The sequence below is a fragment of the Apium graveolens genome, chromosome 1, assembly GCF_009905375.1.
Source record: "Apium graveolens cultivar Ventura chromosome 1, ASM990537v1, whole genome shotgun sequence".
In the NCBI taxonomy this organism is placed as follows: Eukaryota; Viridiplantae; Streptophyta; class Magnoliopsida; order Apiales; family Apiaceae; genus Apium; species Apium graveolens.
This window is the reverse complement of record NC_133647.1, coordinates 173,135,740-173,157,695: the sequence shown is the minus strand read 5'-3', so window position 1 is coordinate 173,157,695 and position 21,956 is coordinate 173,135,740.

Below are 21,956 nucleotides of genomic sequence, written 5' to 3'. Positions count from 1 at the left end.
CACGATATTTATAAGGGTTCCCATAAGGGTTTTAACTGTCAGTACTACGTTAGGTAGCCCGACTATGAACTTGGCAAGAGTTCTTATTATCTTTGTGAACTTATTATCTTAATGTCACATCATCTCTGAGGTTTATAACGCTTAGCTCTGATACCACTTCTGTAACACCCCCAAATCCGGGGTCGGGGATCCGGGTTGTCACGAGTTCCATTTCCCTTAATAACACCCAATCTTAATACACAATCAACTACTCTGTACTGTGACCCCACAATAAACACACACACCATAAGTTATAGTCTCAGAGATGAATATCCAAAAATAATCACAAGTCGTTTTATTCCACAATTATATGTCAATACACCTTAAAAAGGTTTCTGAATAGATTTATATTTCTTTGCCATTTTTACAATTGATAAAGATACATAAGTCTGGTACATTATTAGTTGAAAACTTAGCCTATTGGTAATTTCTACCTCAGCTACAGCGGCCTCAACGCTTCCAGAAAGCTGCGGAACGTTTCCTATCCGCTTGCGAATTGGGAGCTTGGTCCTGTTCATCTTATCTATCTGATGTTCTGTGATGAAAGAAGAAAGCAAGGGTGAGCAGCAAGCCCACCAAAATAATATGTATAATGATTAACAATATATGAGCCTACTCATAATACTCATGAAAGTCTTGGTCAAAAGAAATGAACCAAGTTGATATCTTAATGCGATGAAGTCGCAAAATATTCAGTATATATATATATATATACATATATACTTTTCAAAATATTGGAAGTCCTCTTCCATGCATAATATACACAAAGTCCCAGTGTATAACTGTATAAAAAAATATCGTTGCAATGTGATCTCATATATCTAACCTTGTCTCAACGTTTTTTTGAAAATCTTTGTCATACATAAGACAATTATTAATTAGATATAAGTTTAAAAGATGAAGTTACCAAATACTTCACTACACTTATATCATTTATAAAGCTACTTGAACTACCATTGTTCAAAGTATAATGAGCTTTCAACAGTTCATCACATAGATGAGACTACAAGACAAGATTTGAATAGATTAAATCTTTAAAATATTATTAAAGGAAATGAAGTTATGACATACTTCATTAAGTTCTGATATATATATATATATATATATATATATATCCACATATACATCTTCCTTTATACATTTCCTGAAAACCTCTGTCATGTAAAGTATAAACAGAATTGCAATATCCAATAAGTTTGGAAAGGAAAAGAATTTTAGCATAAACCAGATATCTTGCTGATCAGGCAAAGATACCCACAAGTAACCTTTTCTACTAGTAGATGGACGAATTCCCCACTGGTCATCACCCTGGTCGTAATAGGACCTTATGCTGGACTGCCACTCAGCCACTTATGCATTTGATGGACTCCCACTGAGCCACTTACACTATCATGGACGCCCACTGAGCCCATGTTGCTTATGCCGACTCAATAGATGGACTTACTTCCCGAACGTTGGGTAAGTAATCAATTCATTTACCAAAACTGCAACCGTGTTGCGAATACAAAATACACCACAGAGCCGGATCCCTCAGGTTTTGAGCGAGTATTTAAATCCCCTTAAAAAGGAAGATCTTAAATAAAAAATGAGTTTTGGGATCCGCTTTAACTTTTAAAAATCATTTTGAAGACTCGAAAATACTTTAAAGAGTGTTTGGAGTAAAGCTGATTTAATGAAGTAAATCAGTCCCCAGAATATTTAGAAAATGTCTGAATATTATTATCTAAATAATATTCCCATAAAGAATAATCTTTATAAAAATAATTGAAGTAGAAGTATTAAAACTTATACTTGAAACGAGTATTAAATAACCAAAGATATACTTATATGAAAGTACTATCTTTATTTGAATAATCGAAAATAAGTTTGATTATTTACACCTTATTCTTTAATAAAATAAAGAACAAATCTCAGCAAATAATCGGAGTCATAGATCCTCAAATGAATATTCAAAAATATTCATTAAATAATATAAACTGAGTCATAAGCCCTCGAATGAATATTCAAATAATATTCAATAACTAATATAAAAGAGTCATAAGCCCTCGAATGAATATTCAAATAATATTCAGATAATAAAATAAAAGGAGTCATAAGTCCTCGAATGAATATTCAAAATAATATTCATTTAATATAAAGGAGTCATACGCCTTCGAATAATATTCGAAATAATATTCAATAATAAAATAAAGTTAAAGTTATCGAATAAACCTTATTCGATTAATAGTTTTCAAAACTATGACCATATATATATAAGTATATATATATATATATTTATATCCATATATACAAAATCTACTCGGGATCCTCGACTCCCGGTTTTAGAAAATATTTCCACCATTTGGGTCCCTATACTAAGGGTATATGCAAGTTACCGCTATCCTCTAGCATAGGTATTATCAACTGAATCAACAGATATATATAGCAAGAATACGAAACAGGCATGCATATATATATATATATATATCATAGCAGCATGCTTCAATATATTGCAACATTTGCTAATTAACCAACATGCATCTATCGCAAGATAATGCAAATACATATATACATCACAACAACAGTATAACGGGTAGAAAACTTGCCTGAGCGACTGGGGGTTACGAATGGCTCGGGACGAGTTTGGTAACCTATAAACAACAAGTAAGTTGGAATTAAACCAAAGTCACTTGTAAATCTATACTTTAACTAACTTAGACTCTAACGCTTATTTTGCGCTTACTGATTCACTTAAGTCACTCGAGTACCCTCGGCTCCACCATTTTTAATAATTTAACCTTTACGAGTTTTAAGGCGATTCCTTCGCGAGTGTCTTACCAACTGCCTAACACACTTACCATAAATGCTTCATACTTCAATTAGTCCTTTTTGGTCTTTAACCTATGTTTCAAAGTAAGGCGAGGGGAAAAGTTTCGTTCGCGAAACGCCGTTACTTGAAACGGTCGTTTCTCCTAAACCGTGCATCGGAATCGAACGAACTACATATCAAAACGAAGCTCGTAACATGAGCTATCTAGACATGGCAATGGTCATAATCTATCAGGGGGTTCTCGGGTCCTAATGTTATGCACAAAAACAGTCTAAAGAAAATCGGATGTTACGACGGCTATGTTTACGCGATTTCCCAATTTTAAACCATTCAAAACCAACCCAATTCAACCTCAATCCAACATACAACCAACATCCATCCTTATCACATCATAACAACCCCAACCAATTCAATTTTAACATTCATACTTATGCCTAAGCTTAACTTTAACCATACTTAAGTTCTTTTAATCAAAACAACAACATTTACCATTCCATTTCAATACCATTTCACTCCCAAACTCTAAATCACAAACATCAAGCTACAATATCACCCTACTAATCAAAATCATCTTATAAAACATAGGAATCTAGGGTTTGGAGATGATATACCTTCCTTGAAGTGGTGGGAGGAGCTAGGAAGCCTTAAGAAGCTTTGAGAAGTCTTAGGAATGCTTGGATCTTCAAGGAAATCAAGAAAAATTTCAAATTAAAAACTTGAAAACACTATTCATAGTCTTCTTCTTTGATTAAATGAAGAAGATTGAGAAGGAATTAATGGCTTAAACTCATGATATAGCCCTAACTAAGCATAAAGATGATTAGGGAATTATCTTACCAATTTAGGAGGCTTGGATCTTGAGTTTTGAATTCTTGCCCATTTGCAATAGTAAAAAGCCGAGAGCATGAAGAACAATGCCTTGGTTTCTTTTTTTTTGATTTTGATGAAAGTGATTTGCTTGGCTTGGTTGATTGGTTTTGTGTTTGATTTAGTCAATTACCTTGTTGCCCTTGAATTTGTGTGGTTCTCAATCAACCACACCTCCTTCCTTCCCATGTCATGCCTATGTCATGTGGTGATGTCATCCTTCCCTCCTTGTCCTCTTCTCATTGGTTGGGTGACATCACTCTCTCTAATCCCTTTGATTAACTTCCTAATTGTTTGCCTAATGACCGCTGATCTGTTATACGGTTCGCTTAACTTTCGTTCTCGTTTATCGTTTGAAGGATCATACCCGGGATCTTATTACTTAGGTTCCCTTAACCTTTCTCAATACATTATATTCCTTTTTATGATCCTCTATTATAATCCTTTAATTTAAATCCTTTTTATCCTGTTACCTTATACTCAATTCTCTCCGTATCTAGTGTATTTCCGGGAAAATCAAAGTGTTCGGATTTGGATTCTGACGATCTTTACATACACTTATATCCCATATAAAGTACTAATAAAATCTTAGAATATCCATATCAGAACCCCTACATAGTGTGGCATGAAAAGTTTTCTCATTCAGCAAAAACACTATTCATAAGGGTTTCAAAATTTCCCAAAAATTGGGGTTATTACATGAGCCATGTCAGAGGTTGTTTGAAAAATCTTCTTTGAAATCAGAGTAAGATTAGCATCTACTTCATCATCAATTATTTCTTCATCCATAACTGACATATAAACCTTTACAGGTTCATCAACTTTTTCTTTGCCCTTGGACCTTGGATCAATTTCCATTTGTGATTTGGCCTTGGTTGCCTCAGAACTTGTTCTTTCCTTTATCACAATACCCTTAGGCTTTGGAAATTTCTTTTCAACAACAGAAGCTTCAGATTTTGTCTTGACACCTTCTGCTTTGAGTCTAGCTTCTTCTTCCTTTAGACTCTCAAAGTCCATTCCTGGATTTTCTTTAAGAAATAACTGCTTTGAAATTTCTTCATCAAGTTCTAGATATCCATCAGAACTTATCCTTTTACCAGTATCAGAACTTATTCTTCTCCCAGTATCAGAATTTGTTCCTTGACTTGTAATTCTAGCTTTACTTGACGAAAGTCCTTTGCCTTGACCTTGACCTCTGCCCTTATTAGAGTTTCCCTGGTCATCATTTCCATCATCCTTTCCTTTCAGTGTCTGAATCGATTTGCATTTGGACTTAATCACTTTCTCCCCCTTTTTGGCATCAGCAGGTAATAGAAGAGAGACAAGCAATTCCACTGAGGATTGGATCTTATTGAGTTGACTTTGATGAGAAGCCTGATTCTGCAGAATTTCTTCAATTTGAGCTTGTTTCTTCTCCTGAGTTTTCTCAATGTAGGCAATTCTGTCAAAGGATGGCTTGAAAAATCTGTTCTTTTCAAGTTTCACATTCATATCTTGTTGGATTAGAGCTTCCTGAATTTTGTTCACCTTGTCATGAGTTATTGAGTGTTGACCTTGAAGGTGCCTTGCACTCAATGCAGTAACTCTCAGCTGTGCCTTGAAATCATCATTTATTAGCATATAATCAGCTTTTGCAAGATGCTCAGCAAGAATCTTTTCAGAAGGAACAAAACTAACTGAGTTCCATTCTTTAATCCACTCCTTTCCTCTAGGAGTTTCACTCCAAGGTACTGGTGCTTCCCCTGTAACAAACTTCTTGACTAAATCAGCTTTATGAACAGTTTGTTGAGGTACATGTCCTGATGGACCAGCTGCATCAGCATCTAAATTACCAGCAGCTTCATTAGCAGCATCAGAACTTGTACATCCTGCAGCATCAACATCCTCTGATAAAATAGCAGTATGTGAGGCTATAGAGGCTTCAACATTTTCCTCTAAATTCTGATCTGCAGCCAGGTTATGATCAACAATCAAAAGTGATGTTGTTGGTGGAGTGAGTTGAATTGGTGGAGCTTCCAAGTACAAAACCTCAGGCACAATCAGGTTATGAATATCAATTTCAGCACTTGTTCCTGGTTCTTCAGTATGTACTGGATCAACTATAGGTGACATAGAAGGTGTAGGTATTTTAGCTTGAGCAGTTTCATGTTGTGCAGAAGGAAGTAATTCAATAACAACTGGTTCTGTTGAGATCAGAGATTCCTGATCCCCTTCCTTAGCTGCTTCCACTATATCTGAATCTAACTCAACTATGTCCCTATGAGCTCTCTGTTTCTTTAATTTCCTCAAAGGTGGAGACACTGTAGGAGCTTTATCATCAGAATTTAATTTTCTAAGCCTTTTGAGGGGCCTAGAACTCCTAGTTACAGTATCTTTCTGAGAAGAAACCTTCTCAGCTTCTTCAGACATGATTATTTTGGATCTTTACTGTGTGTGTGTGTTAACAGATAGGCTCTGATACCACTTTTTAGGTCACACAACACTGTAGAAGGGGGTTGAATACAGTGTAGAATATAATCAAATTGATTTAAAACACAAGTAACAGAAAACAAATGTATTCGATATAATAAACTCTGTTACAATGGAACTGTTCTCTCTCAGTGATGAACAAATATCACGAGAGCTGCTAGGTTACAATGTATGATCTTCTCGATGATGGTAACTCTTATAGAGTAAACCTATGTTTGTGTTTATATAGAAACACGGTTACAAGATAACTTCTAATTGATATGGAATAAAATTCTGTCTCCTAAAATATATCAATCAGATATCTTATATAATTCTTCTAGTCCTCTAACTCTTTCCATGCATATCTTCTTTTTGTATTAGTCTCGATATTCTTTCCTGTAAATCAGCTTCCTTCCTTAACTATTAGTCCTCCAGTACTTAAGTTCTGATATCCATCTTCTGATATTATCTTCTGATAATCTAAGTCCTGATATCCTTAAGTCCTGACTTCCAGTAATCCTGATTCCAGTAAGAACTGATATTTCCTGTTAGTTAAGATCTGAAAACTAAACATGAAACATATTAGACATGACATCTCAAATATATCCAACACTCCTCATCATTAAAAGTCCGAATACTCATCATAATCGTTGTTACTCAGACGATCAAGAATCTCAGTAGCCGAATACTTAAAACTTTTCTTCCATTCATTAGTTGTCTGATCCGCAACTTGCCAAGATACAAGCCTAAATCAGAGTTAACATCAGTTGTAGAGTTGAGCTTGTATGAACCCTTAGCCTTATGTTTCGATTTACAAGCCGGTTGAATATGACAATCTGAGCACTTAGGTTTCCCACATCTGCCCGTAAACTTGGAATGATTGGTAGGTTTTTAGGTGACCTTTGTAAAAAGTCCAGGCTGTTGCGGGTGTATCAAACTTGTTAATCACTCTTTATTGGGAATTCGGGTTTAATGGTGAAAGAATGATGCAAAAGCTACGTACGATGCCGTGTTGGCGACCCTCGCTCTTCATTTTTTTATGAATGATAGAGAACTTGAGATTGATTTTTGAGATCTGTTAAGGGGATAGAGTATATATAGGCGACATTCGACTGTTGTGTTCATGGAAAGAAATAAAAATTTACTTGGGAACCAAGCATGATATTGAGAGTTCAACGAGAGTATTTTCCAAGTTTTTTTTGAACAAGAGAAATTCCATTAAAACACTGAAAACTCAGAAATAATAGTCTCCAACACAGACAATGGAGGAGACAAGAATAATTTGTAGCTATTTAGCCTACAAGGGACACACGCCATCAAATGCGCTGCCTCCTTCGCTTGCTTTCTAACAAAGTGTAAGGACATGGCAGGTCTAACTTGCATGATTTCTCGGTAAAGCTCAAATACATGACCAATTTCAAGCTGATTTGTTGTCCTACTGCAGAATGCAGATAGAGTTTACTGTAACAAGAGAATCACTCTCAATTTGAATAGATTGGCCACTCCTGGCGAGCATCCAAGAGAGAGCCTCACAGATTCCAAAAGTTTCTGCCTCAAGAGCTGTTACCTCTCCAACATAGTGCATGCATTTTCCCTGGATAAAGTGACCACGAAAATCACGCAGCACCATTCCAATTCGAAACGAGGTGCTCCCCTGGATGACATATGTATCAACATTAAGCTTGAGGGTACCTTCCACAGGCGCATCCATTTCTGCATATGCTCCTGCTGACCATCATTGTCATTTGATCTAGAAGCATGTTTCCTTGACATAACCTCCTTCCAATCCGAAACTTGCCTTTTACTTCCTTCCATAGCAACAGTAGGGCTCAATACTCTTTGATCCCAGACATTTGAATTCCGAGCATACCAGATGCCCCATAATACAGTAGCAATGACAGAAGCCTCCTCGTCCATTGTAGGGAATAAGAGACAGACCAGAGATAGGCACCATCACGACATCAACTATACACTCACACACATTTTTATTGTTTTTTATATATAAAACAATTTACTAATCTATACTATGCTATTATAAGCGAAACATGGTTTTGTTTGGTCCGTTGGTTAACATCTTCCTAAAAGTATGCTAACACCTTTCAAAATAAAACTTAAACAAAAATATTAAAAAAATAAATCAAGTATCTAATATAACTACAAACTCTATGAATTATTATCCAACTTAATATCTAGTTGCACTCAACTTCTTTTTTATCTCTTTTGTTTTTTGGTTAATACCTTCTTAAAAAATAGTTAACACGACTTTCAAAAACATTATTAATAAGAAAAATAAGAAAAAACATGTATATTTGACTCAAAAATTAATTCAAATTATAATTCTCTCCGAGTCGGAGACCAAATAATCTCATAATCAATTAATTCTTAATAGTTTATACACATCTATACTATAATATTATAAGCGAAACATGGTTTCGTAGTTAACACCTTTCTAAAAAGTATGCTAACACCTTCCAAAATAAAACTTAAACAAAAATATTAAAATAAATAAATTAGGTATCTAATATAACTACAAATCTATAAATTATTATCCAACCTAATATTTAATTAGACTCAACTTCTTCTTTTTATACCTCTTTTGTTCTTTGGTTAATACCTTCTTAAAAAATAGTTAACACGACTTTCAAAAACATTATTAATAAGAAAAATAAGAAAAAACATGTATATTTGACTCTTCAAAAATTAATTCAAATTATAATTCTCTCTGAGTCGGAGACCAAATAATCTCATAATCAATTAATTCTTAATAGTTAATACACATCAAATGAACACAAATACTATATTTAAAAATTAAATTAAAAATACATGAAATTGAAAAAAATACAAAATTTGCATTCTCTTACGGTCTTACTAGACCAACATGAAATAAGATTTCTTATGTTGAAATATGATTACTTATGTATAAGAAACACCGATAACTAAAAAATGTATGTTTTCGAAGTAAAAAGAAAATTTTAATTTAAGGTTTATACACTAAAATTTTAGTTATAAAATAAAGAATTTATGGTGTAAGTATTAAAATATGAGTAGTCATGTCACATTTTTAATATCTTTCGATTTTAATAATATAGTATTGATATGTGATGGTATTATTAAATTTTAAAATAAATATATGAGAATAGTTATATTCAATATGAACAACATTTTAAATCTTAATATTTTAAATATCCAAATTTGAATCCGTAAAAATATAATATAAAAAATATATGTATCATTAATTTCAATAATAGATAATTATTATATTTTATTTAGTTATCTTTTATATATTTTTTTATTTTTTACAAAAATTATTATATAAATAATAATATTATGTTATATCAGCCCGTGCATTGCACGTGTTATAGGCTAGTAGCAAATTATACGGCATTTACATTTACAGAAATAATCAAGTCAAACAAACACATAAAAAGATCAAGATTTTTTTATCAAAAATATAACTATTTAAGAGATCTTGTAGTGTGAAACATCTTTCCCTTGTTTGAATATAATCTGAAATTAACGTTTATTTATTTAGTGTCAATTATATTAATTCGGAATCAGTTTTAATGTTTTCAATAAACGTCGTTGTGAACACGTGTTTGAAGCACTAGACTAGGCCGTATTAGTTGTTGAGCAATAATACGAAGTGCAGGTTAGTGCATATTTAACAGGAGATTGTTCTTATATAGTAGCCATTACTTTGTAACCGATGGTTAGTTGTTTTTATCTATTTATATAGAATATGTACGCCTTCAGTAAGTAATACACAACGACAAAATGCAAAAATCTTTTTAGTACTTAAAAATAAGCTTTTCTCTATTCATATACATATTGCATTTTATTTCAAATGTATTCCAATATACATTTCCATACTTTTCTAAAAGTTAGATAAAATTATGTGACCAAAGTGGTACGGTTTAATATGATAAGAATGACACATGAAATAAGTTTCTCCACCGGTTATCAAAAAAGCGTAGTAAATTTCGAGGACGAAATTCTTTAAGGAGGGAAACATTACAACATCCTCGCCCGGGAAATTCTTGAAAATGTATGTTATTCCCAAACAATTTAATTAAGAATTACAGAGGAGGGGCTTGAATGTAATTCTGGCTACTTTTTAAATTTTAAGAACTGTTCTACTATGAATATATAACTGGGTTTGATTTAGCTAAAGTGTGGAATGAAAGTATCGAAGAAATTAAACACAAAATAATCAAATACAAGTATTTAAAAACTTTCTGGTGGATTGAACTTTTCCACCAGAGATATATATTAATTTGAGAATTCTGTGATGCAAGATTTGCACACAGGCTTAAAAGTTAAACTTACAAAGAACAGAGAAATTCTTTACAGATGCAGCCTTTTCTATTTCTCTGGTAATTGCTTACTTACTTGTATGTTGTTCTACTTGCTACCCTTCGTTTATATATCACCAAGTTACATGATAAAAAGACAAACAAATAAGACAAAATATTTCTAGTCTAATTTCATGCTTCTTCATTTCTCTATCCAGCATCTTTGAATATCTTCAAGTTAGCATCGAAATGGAAATGTTTCTTTGTTCTCTAAAACCTGTAAATAAGCTGCCACATTTTGTTTGCATACAATCAACGCATGTGACTGTCAAGTCACTATTAACTCCTTTTGAATTAGAACATCCTTTGAAACTTCATTGGATCATCCGTTGAGACCGTGGTTGATCATCGGTTGAAACTCTGGTTGATCATCCGTTGAGGCCTTGTGAAACATTCGTTGAAGCCTTAGTTGATCATCTGTTGAAGCCTTGTGGAACATTTGTTGAGACTATCTTTATAGCAGTTAATTTTATTTCATTTATACAAGATTACAAGGCATCTAATATTTACAAATAGCCAACCTATCTTGTATATCAATATAGTAGTCAACATGACTTAAAGCATTCAACAACATCTAGTTCTCTAAGGCATTACAATATGCAGAAATGTGCTGCTAAACTTATTAACACATAAGTTACACTTTCAACGGATGTTGAAAGTGATCATCCGTTAAAAGCTACAAAATCACTAAATTAAATCTACTGAGTGTTTTTTTAACTTATCATCAAGTACACAATATATTCCTAACAATCTCCCCCAATTTATGTCTACTGGAATTATAGGCATAAATTAAGAGAAACTTGATGATAACAAAAAACCCTACGAATACAGACTGAATTATAGTAGATAAAATTAACAAGTGTTGCAATTTATTGAGAAACATACAAAGGAAGGTTTATAGAGAATCTCACAGGCCATTTTCAAGGTGCTCCTCTAGACTGAGCAAATTTTAGCTTATTTCCTTGACTTTCTGAACTTCTTTCCCAATTCATATTATTTTCTTCAATCTGGTGTTGGAGTTGCCTGTAGAATTCAGATTCATCTTCATTTTTCTGATCCAACATTTCTTTCATCTCCATGAGAGTTTCATTGCTTGAAATTTTTAGCTGATCTTCCATTCTGAAGAATCTTCTGGTGCATTTTTCATCCTTGAACTCTACATCTTGTGTATGGAATTGTTAGGACTCTTGGGAGTGTATTTGGTCCTCTTCAGCTATTCCTTATCTCCTCAATTTTATTCATTACCATTTTCTTGGCAACAATGTTGAACCCAAAGTTCTACTTTATTGAGGAGAAAATCTTCACCAAAACAGAATAGCCTTCATTGAGAATTCTGTGAAGGGGCCAAGTTAGCTCTCTTCCACCTTGTACCTGAAGACTAATCTCTCCGGAAGATGTTTGTAAGCATCAATAGCTCTAACTTCTTCTAGCTCATCCAGATAGAGATTTATGTCTGAGAATTCCTTGATGTCACAGATGAAGAGTTGATCTCCCTTGTTGACAGATGGTTTGGGTTTGGCTAATTCTTTAGATTGAAGTTTGACAGGCGTGACCTTCTTGATTGCTCTCTTCTTTATTTTCTTGGTTTGGTTTGGATTGGAATGTTTAGACAGGAAGTGGTAGACTTTCCCAATCTATGGGTTCATCCTTGTGAATTATGGTTTCACCATGGAAATTCATGTCAGGATAAACCTTGAATTCAGCCTGCTCCATTGTGGGCATGGCTGTTTGACTTGAAGTGGTAGATTGGGTTGGCATATATTCTTCCTTATCTTCATTAAAATTCAGCCTCCTCTTTGGTTTGAGCTTGTACCTTTGTTTCTTAATGTGCTTTGGTTCTTCTTGCTTTTCTTCAATTTGAGTCTCAGCTGTCACAGTGGACATTACAGATTTTGTAATTGTAGGCTTCTTAGCTTGGTTCTTGACATTGAAAGCAACTTGCTTTTGTTGTTGTTTGATCCTCACCTTTTCTTTTTTCTTAGCATCTGCAAACTGTTGATGTCCATCCACCACACAGATCATTTTGCCATTCCTGTAGATTTTGGCAATCCTTTTCTTTAAGACTGAATCTTTGGGATCTTTGAAGAAAACAATAGACCTTCCAAGCAGCTTCTTCTCATCAGGATTGGGAGTTTCATAAACTAGGTCCAATGGATTTTTATCTAAATTCTTTGGATAGTTTCTCTTTGGTTGAAAAATCACATTGGCCTTTAGAGATTTAATTGCTGAGGGTTGACCTCTTTCCATGTTCCCCAAACTCATGTCATTGGCTGAAATTGGTCTCAATTGAGAGAAATGAGAGAAGACTTTGTCTTGTTTCTCAATTGGACCAAACTTCTTCTGAATTTTCTCATCAAGCTTCTCCTATCTTTCCTTCAGCTCTAGCTCAGCTGCTACTATCTTGATCAAATCAATGCTGTCAAGAACTGGTGGTTTTGAGATAGTAATTGCTGGAACAATCACTTTACTAACTTGTATGTTGTGCACTTTCTCCCCCTCACTAGTTGACTCTCCCTGGCTAACTGGAATGATATAATCTTTCTCCATTTTTTTGTTAGCTTCAAGTTGAGCAGAGTTTAAGGTTTGTGCAGCCACCAATTTCTGAAGAAACGGTGTTTGTTGAGCTTGATGAAGTTGGATTTGAGTGATAGAAGTTTCTAGAGTCTTTAGCATGGTGTCCAAAGAATCCACCTTGCTAATGAGATCAGAGTTTTCTCTAAGTTGTCTGTTGATATCTAACATTGTTGTTGTAGGAAGCATAGACTTCAATCTTTCATTGATGTCCTTCTTGACTTGTCCAATCTCTGTCTTAATTTCAGACACATCATGATTTTTCTTGAGAGATTGGATTTTGTGCAATTAAAGAGACTCATTATGTGCTTGAAGAAGACTCCTGGTGTTGGCATCTGTGGTAATTTGAAGAGCTGTTTGAGTCTGATGAATTAGTTTGAAAAGAGTTGATTTGAAGTGGTGCTCACTGCATTCTTTGCTAAACATCCATGATGGAGTGTTTGCGCTTGAGCTAGGGCCTTCTTCTCCCTCTATGTTCATGAAATCTCATTCATCATCATCACCATTGTTAGATATATTTGATAATGTCATGACTAATATGATTTGTATTTAGTTTTTAGATCTTACTTAAACAGGACAAATCAGTACTTAACTGAAATCAGCACTTATACTGAAGTCAGAACTTAAGGTATCAGTACTTAAGGTTTAGGAGATATTTATCAGGAGATAATATCAGGACTTAAAGGAAACTTTCAGATAAGGAAGGCGGCTGATTGAAAGGAAAGAAGATTAAGACAAATGCAAGAAGAGATATGCATGAAAAGGAATTCTATGAAGAATGGAATACTTGGAAGAAAAGATAACTGATTGATATATTTTAGGAAGCAGAATTATATTTCATATCAATTAGTGATTATCTTATAACTGTGTGATATATAAACATAGACATAGGGTTTACACTATAAGTGTTATCATTATCGAGAATATTATTCATTGTAACCCTAGCAACTCTCGTGATATTTGTTCATCACTGAGAGATGACAGTTCTACATTGTAACAGAGTTTAATAAAGTTTGTTTTCTGTTACTTGTGTTCTTTGAATTCAATTTGATTGTGCTATACACTGTATTCAACCCCCTTCTACAGTGTGTGTGACCTAATAAGTGGTATCAGAGCCTATCTGTTAACACACAAACAGTTTAAGATCCAAAAACAATTATGTACGAAGCAGAAACTCCAACCAAGCCCACCAAAACTGAAGAACCCCCAAAGACTCAAATCCATAGTCGATATGAGGCTATTAGAGTTCCCATACTGAAACCATCTGAATATCCCATATGGAAGATGAGGATGACTATGTTTCTGGAAGCTACAGATCCAGAATATCTTGACAGAATCAATGAAGGACCTCACAAGCCAACAAAACTCGCTGTTGTAGTTGCAGGTGAAGCAGCAAAGTCTGTACCAAAGGAGAAGATTGATTACACTGCTAAAGATAGCACATCAATTGCTAAGGATGCTAAGGTACGACACTTGCTGCATAGTGCCATTGATAATGTAATGTCAAACAGGGTAATTAACTGCAAGACTGCAAAGGAGATATGGGATGCCTTGGAGACAAGGTGCCAGGGAACTGATTCGATTAAGAAGAATAGGAAGACAATACTCACTCAAGTGTATGAACACTTTCTTTGCTCTTAAGGACAGTTGCTCTTAAGGCTGAAAGCTTGCCTGAGATGGATGCTGATGAAGAGATGATGAAGCTGTGTGCTCTTATGGTAAAATGAATCACAAGGATTACATACAGAAAGTTCAGGAAGGGAAAGAAGTTTTCCAGGAAAGGTGCAAGTTCTGATAAGAAGAGTTTCAGAAAATCTGAAGGCAAAGGAGGGAAGTCTGACAGAGGAGATTACACAAATGTCAAATGCTACAACTGTGGTGAGAAAGGCCACATATCTCCTGATTGCAAGAAAGTGAAGAATGACAAAGGCAAGGATCTTGTCACAAAGAAGAAAAGCTGGACAGACTCTTCAGATTCTGAAAGTGAGGAGAACTATGCCTTGATGGCAAATGCTGATATGGCAAGTGCTGATAGCAGTTCTGAAGCTGGTGAGTTAAAGGTACCTCAAACTACTTATACCTTTCATACTGATGATATTAATGAGTTGAAAAGATATCTTAAAACCATGTTCATTAGTTATAGAGATCAAACTTTAACATGTGAAAGATTAACTTCTGAAAATCTTGCTTGTAAAAAGAGGAATGATTATTTAGAAAAAGAGTTAGTCATGTTCCATCAAACTCAGAAAGATAGAGATGATGCTTTCTATGTTAGGGATGAAGTACTTAAAATGAATGAATCTCTAAAAACTGAGTTAGAAAAGGAAAGAGAGATTATCAGGACTTGGACTAATTTTGGAAGAACAACTCAGAATTTGTTAAGTAGTGGAAACTGGAAAGAGGGCTTAGGTTATGGAGATGATAAGAATGATAAAGGAACTGTAGAAATTAAGCCTATAGTTGTTAAACAAAAGCCAAAGTTAAAACCTGTTAAGTTTGTAGCTGTAAAGTCTGATATTGAGAAAATAGAAGTTAAAGAGGAATTAACTTCTGACAAACTAAAACAGGAAAAGACAACTGAAGTAAACGTAGGCTTAATGATAAAGAAGTAGCTTAAGCATAAGCTGAAAGATGTTAAGAATGTAAACAAGGTAAAGTCACCTAGAAAAAATAGGAATGGAAAGGAAGGTGTGAATAAAAGCAATGATTATAAGCCTGTTCCTAATGCTCCTAGAAAAACATGTCATAACTGTGGAAGTTCTAACCATCTGGCTTCTTTTTGCAGGAAGAATAAGAACATAAACTCCTTACCTTCAAAGTCAGGAGTTAAGAGTCAGTCTGTTAGATATAGGCCACAAAATCCTTGTTTTCATTGTGGTAGTTTATGATATTTCATTTACACTTGTAAGGAATATCATAGTTTGTACTATGATTATTATCAAATAAAACCTTCTTTAAAGAAAGTTAGCATTATTCCTTCTAGTGTAAGTTCTGATACAAAGTCTGATAGTGTAAATGCTAATAAGAAAAATGTTAACATAAACTCTGATGCTAAATCCGTTGCAAATGTTAACAAACTTAATAAGGCCAAAGGATCCAAGCAAGTCTGGGTCCTTAAAACTAATCTTTAGTGGTCTTTGTGATTGCAGGGCAACAGGAAAAACATCCTAGTTCTGGACAGTGGATGCTCAGGACATATGACTGGAAATAAAGCCCTGCTATCAGACTTTGTGGAGAAAGCTGGCCCAAGTGTTTCTTATGGAGATGGCAACATTGGAAAAACACTGGGATATGGCAATATCAATCTTGGGAATGTCATCATTAAAGAAGTAGCTCTGGTCTCAGGACTGAAACACAATCTGTTGAGTGTTAGGAAGAACATTGTGAAGTTGTAAGCAAATCTACAGACAAAGTTGTTCTGAAAGGATACAGGCATGGTAACATTTATGAAGCCAAGCTTTTAACAAGTACTGATGGTTCTGCAATCTGTCTAATGAGTAGAGCATCAATTGAAGAAAGCTAGAATTGGCACAAGAAACTCTCACATTTAAATTTCAACAATATAAATGAATTAGTCAAGAAAGATCTTGTGAGAGGACTGCCAAAATCAGTATTTGCTCCTGATGGCCTTTGTGATTCATGTCAGAAGGCAAAACAAAGAAAATATTCATTCAAGAGCAAGACCGAATCATCAACTCTTGAGTCTTATTGTTAGGTCCCAATGTGTTTGTAGAAGGGGGGTTGAATATAAACAATACCGAATAATCGAATTTAGTGCGAAATAAAAAAATTGAAACAAAATTCAAGTTAAATAAAAATATTATTAAACTTGAAAGGTGTTACAACAATGGTATCGATTACTAGGGATTAATCTCAAATTAATTATCACAAATTTAGAATAAATTCGACATGAACTTTTTCTATTTTTGCAATAAAAAGATTCAAATGCTAAACGCAATTTGAGATTAAGTTCTAGGTATTTTGATCCGCTAGATAGTTACACAAGAACAAGATAATGATTTTTAGTGGTTTGGATTTAACTTTACTAGCTAGAAATTGTGATCTTGAATTTAGCAGAGAAGAGATGATATATTTTTTAGCTTCTGCTTTTCTTTGTTCTTGAACTGTTTTTCGGATTGTAAATGTGTTCTGCTGCTTCTGTCTTTTAAATATAATCAATCAGAACTGAAATGAACTGGCAGGACAATCTTTGAATTGGCATGACAATCAGTATGACTATCAGTTGAGCTAGCATGACAATCGGTATGACTATCAGTTGAACTAGCAAGACAATCCCATTGAACTGACAAGACAATTCTCCTCCCTGTTAGAACTTTCGGTGAGACAATTGAATTGACCTGTCATAACAATCGGTATGCCAATCCAGATTGTCATGCTAGTTCATTTTCAATTGTCTTGCTGATTTAAAACAGATTTTAATCCAATTAAAATTCTGAAAATCCATAATATTAATTCATAATTAATTAATCAATTAATTTAATTAATCAATAAATTAATCTTTGCAGATATAATTTATTTTCTTAATTAAATTATATGACTTAATTAATTAATAGAGAATTAATACTAATCTTGAGCATCAACCATTCTTCTGAAAATCTTCTGAAAATCACTGAGAATTATGAATCAATTCCACCACTTCAATGTTGACACTCGATGCACTGTCTGGTTCATGAGTGACTAACTTCCGTGACGTTTCTTCTTGTCTTGACTTTGATACTTGATTTTCTTCAGATTAAATCCTCGTAATTCTCTGATACTCTGACGAGATCTCTGTCACTTGATTAAATCCACAATCTTGATTTGTATCACCGAGGCTTGATCAATTTCTTGAGCTTCTTCTAGTGAATTAATTTCTCAAGCTGTAGATGAACATTGATACTGAATCCTTTAACAGATGTTACTTTGTGAGATCTCTTTGATGGTAGATCCACTATTTACTTGTTACATTCTTATTTGAGTTGAGTTAAATCCTCGAATATACAAATAGGCTATGACATATGCCTTACAATCTCCCCCTATTTATTTGTTAGACAATAACAACAAATACCTAGAGGATAACTCAACTAACAAATAAGAAAAAGATATAAACAGAAATGCAAAGTAAATAGCAGAAATGTTCTGGATAACATTTAACCTTTTCCAGATTCCAAATAGATGTTCCTCTAGACTGAACATATCTTCAAGTAGTTTCATCTTCTTTTGTACAACCACATTTCCTGTTGAGAAGCGCATATCTCTCTTGCTTCTCCCCATATAAGAATCAACTGATTAAAGAAGATCACCTTCATTTACCACATCTCCCGTACAATAGGATCCGCAGATAAAAACCAATGGTGTGGTGTAGTGTACATATGTAGGATAATTGTTAGGTCCCAATGTGTTTGTAGAAGGGGGTTGAATACAAACAATACCGAATAATCGAATTTAGTGCGGAATAAAAAAATTGAAACAAAATTCAAATTAAATAAAAATATTATTAAACTTGAAAGGTGTTACAACAAGGGTATCGATTACAAGGGATTAATCTCAAATTAATTATCACAAATTTAGAATAAATTCGACATGAACTTTTTCTATTTTTGCAATAAAAAGATTCAAATGCTAAACGCAATTTGAGATTAAGTTCTAGGGATTTTGATCCGCTAGATAGTTACACAAGAATAAGATAATGATTTCTAGTGGTTTGGATTTAACTTTACTAGCTAGAAATTGTGATCTTGAATTTAGCAGAGAAGAGATGATATATTTTTCAGCTTCTGCTTTTCTTTGTTCTTGAACTGTTTTTTCGGATTCTAAATGTGTTCTGCTGCTTCTGTCTTTTAAATATAATCAATCAGAACTGAAATGAACTGGCAGGACAATTTTTGAATTGGCATGACAATCGGTATGACTATCAGTTGAGCTAGCATGACAATCAGTATGACTATCAGTTGAACTAGCAAGACAATCCCATTGAACTGGCAAGGCAATTCTCCTCCCTGTTAGAACTTTCGGTGAGACAATTGAATTGACCTGACATGACAATCGGTATGACAATCCAGATTGTCATGCTAGTTCATTTTCAATTGTCTTGCTGATTTAAAACAGATTTTAATCCAATTAAAATTCTGAAAATTCTTAATATTAATTCATAATTAATTAATCAATTAATTCAATTAATCAATAAATTATTCTTTGCAGATATAATTTATTTTCTTAATTAAATTATATGACTTAATTAATTAATAGAGAATTAATACTAATCTTGAGCAGCAACCATTCTTCTGAAAATCTTCTGAAAATCACTGAGAATTATGAATCAATTCCACCACTTCAATGTTGACACTCGATGCACTGTCTGGTTCATGAGTGACTAACTTCCGTGACGTTTCTTCATGTCTTGACTTTGATACTTGATTTTCTTCAGATTAAATCCTTGTAATTCTCTGATACTCTAACGAGATCTCTGTCACTTGATTAAATCCACAATCTTGATTTGTATCACTGAGGCTTGATCAATTTCTTGAGCTTCTTCCAGTGAATTAATTTCTCAAGCTGTAGATGAACATTGATACTAAATCCTTTGACAGATGTTACTTTGTGAGATCTCTTTGACGGTAGATCCACTATTTACTTGTTACATTCTTATTTGATTTTAGTTAAATCCTCGAATATACAAATAGGCTATGACATATGCCTTACACTTATCACCTACTAAATGTAGATCTATTTGGTCCAGTGAATGTCATGTCTATTGCAAAGAAAAAATATGCTATGGTCATAGTAGATGAGTTCACCAGATACACATGGGTGTATTTCTTGCACACAAAGAGTGAAACTGCATCTATCTTGATTGATCATGTAAAGCAACTGGATAAATTGGTCAAAGATTCTGTAAAGATCATAAGAAGTGATAATGGAACTGAGTTCAAGAATTTGATCATGGAAGAGTTCTGCAAAGACCATGGAATCAAGCAGGAATTTTATGCTCCTGGAACTCCACAGCAAAATGGGGTTGTTGAAAGAAAGATTAGAACTCTTATTGAAGCTGCACGAACTATGCTTGATGAAGCAAAGCTACCAACCTATTTTTGGGCTGAAGTTGTGCAGACTGCTTGTTTTACTCAGAATGCAACACTCATTAACAAGCATGGAAAGACACCATATGAGATGGTGAAGAAAAAGAAGCCAAATCTGAAGTATTTTCATGTATTTGGGTGCAAGTGTTTTGTTCTTAAGACTCACCCTGAACAGCTATCCAAATTTGATTTAAAAGCTGATGAAGGAATTTTTGTTGGATATCCACTTTTCAAAAAAGCCTTCAGAGTCTACAATTTAAGAACAAGGGTAGTCATGGAATCTATCAATGTCTCCTTTAATGCTAAGAAGATTACTGGACTTGAAGATTTCAATGATCATGATCAGTTGAGATTCGAAAATGAAGTTTTAAATTCTGATTCTGTAAATCCTGACAGTCTAAATCCTGATATTGCAAACTCTGATGGATTAAACTTTGATGTTATTGAAACTGTGGTGAATATGCCTAAGGAAAATGCACCTGTGCAGGGGGGGCATACTGAAGATACAACCACATCTCAAGAAGCATCAGAACATTCAACTGGCTCTTCAAGTTCTGATTCATCAAGTTCTGATAAGCCAAGTTCTGATAGTTCAGATAACTTAAATTCTGAAGGATCCAACTCAGAGAGCATAGTTTCAGGGGGAGCATCAGAAAATGTTGATGAAGATAACATGGATCATGGGGGAGCATCCAGTTCTAGAGAAAACCTTCCATCTGCAAGGAAGTGGACTAAATCACATACACCTGACTTAATTATTGGAAATCCTGATGCAGGTGTCAGAACTAGAACAACTACTTCAAGTGAATGTCTCTATAATTCTTTTCTTTCTCAGACTGAACCAAAGAAAGTGGAAGAAGCTCTTCAAGATGCTGATTGGGTGCAAGCAATGCAGGAAGAGTTAAATGAATTTGAAAGAAACAAAGTCTGAACCCTAGTGCCAAGACCAAAGAACAGATCTGTTGTTAGTACACAGTGGGTGTTCAGAAACAAAACTGATAGTGATGGCATAATTACAAGGAATAAAGCAAGGTTGGTTGCATAAGGATATTCTCAACATGAGGGAATTGATTATGATGAAACATTTGCACCAGTTGCAAGATTGGAAGTTATAGGGATATTTTTTGCTTATGCTGCTCACAAGAAGTTTACTGTCTTTCAAATGGATGTGAAAAGTGCTTTTCTCAATGGAGAATTGGAAGAGGAAGTATATGTTGAACAACCTCCAGGCTTTGTAGATTCCAAATTTCCAAATCATGTCTACAGGCTTGATAAAACACTTTATGGCCTTAAGCAAGCTCCAAGAACATGGTATGAGACTTTAGCTCAGTTTCTTCTGGAAAGTGGATTTAACAGAGGAACTATTGACAAAACACTGTTCTACCTCAACCATGGAAAGGACTTACTTTTGGTGCAGATATATGTTGATGATATCATTTTTGGTTCTACAAATGACAGACTTTGCAAGAAGTTTGCCAAACTAATGTAGTCAAGATATCAAATGAGTATGATGGGGGAACTTAGCTATTTTCTGGGCCTTCAAGTCAAGCAGAATGAAGAAGGCACTTTTATTTGTCAAACCAAGTACACCAGAAATTTGCTGAAGAAATTTGGAATGCAAGATTGTTCAAGTGCATCCACTCCTATGGCCACTGCAACACAATTGTATAAGGATACTGGTAAATCAGTAGATATTACTGATTACACAGGTATGATTGGCTCTATACTCTATCTAACTGCTAGTAGACCTGATATCATGTATGCTACCTGTCTTTGTGCAAGATTTCAAGC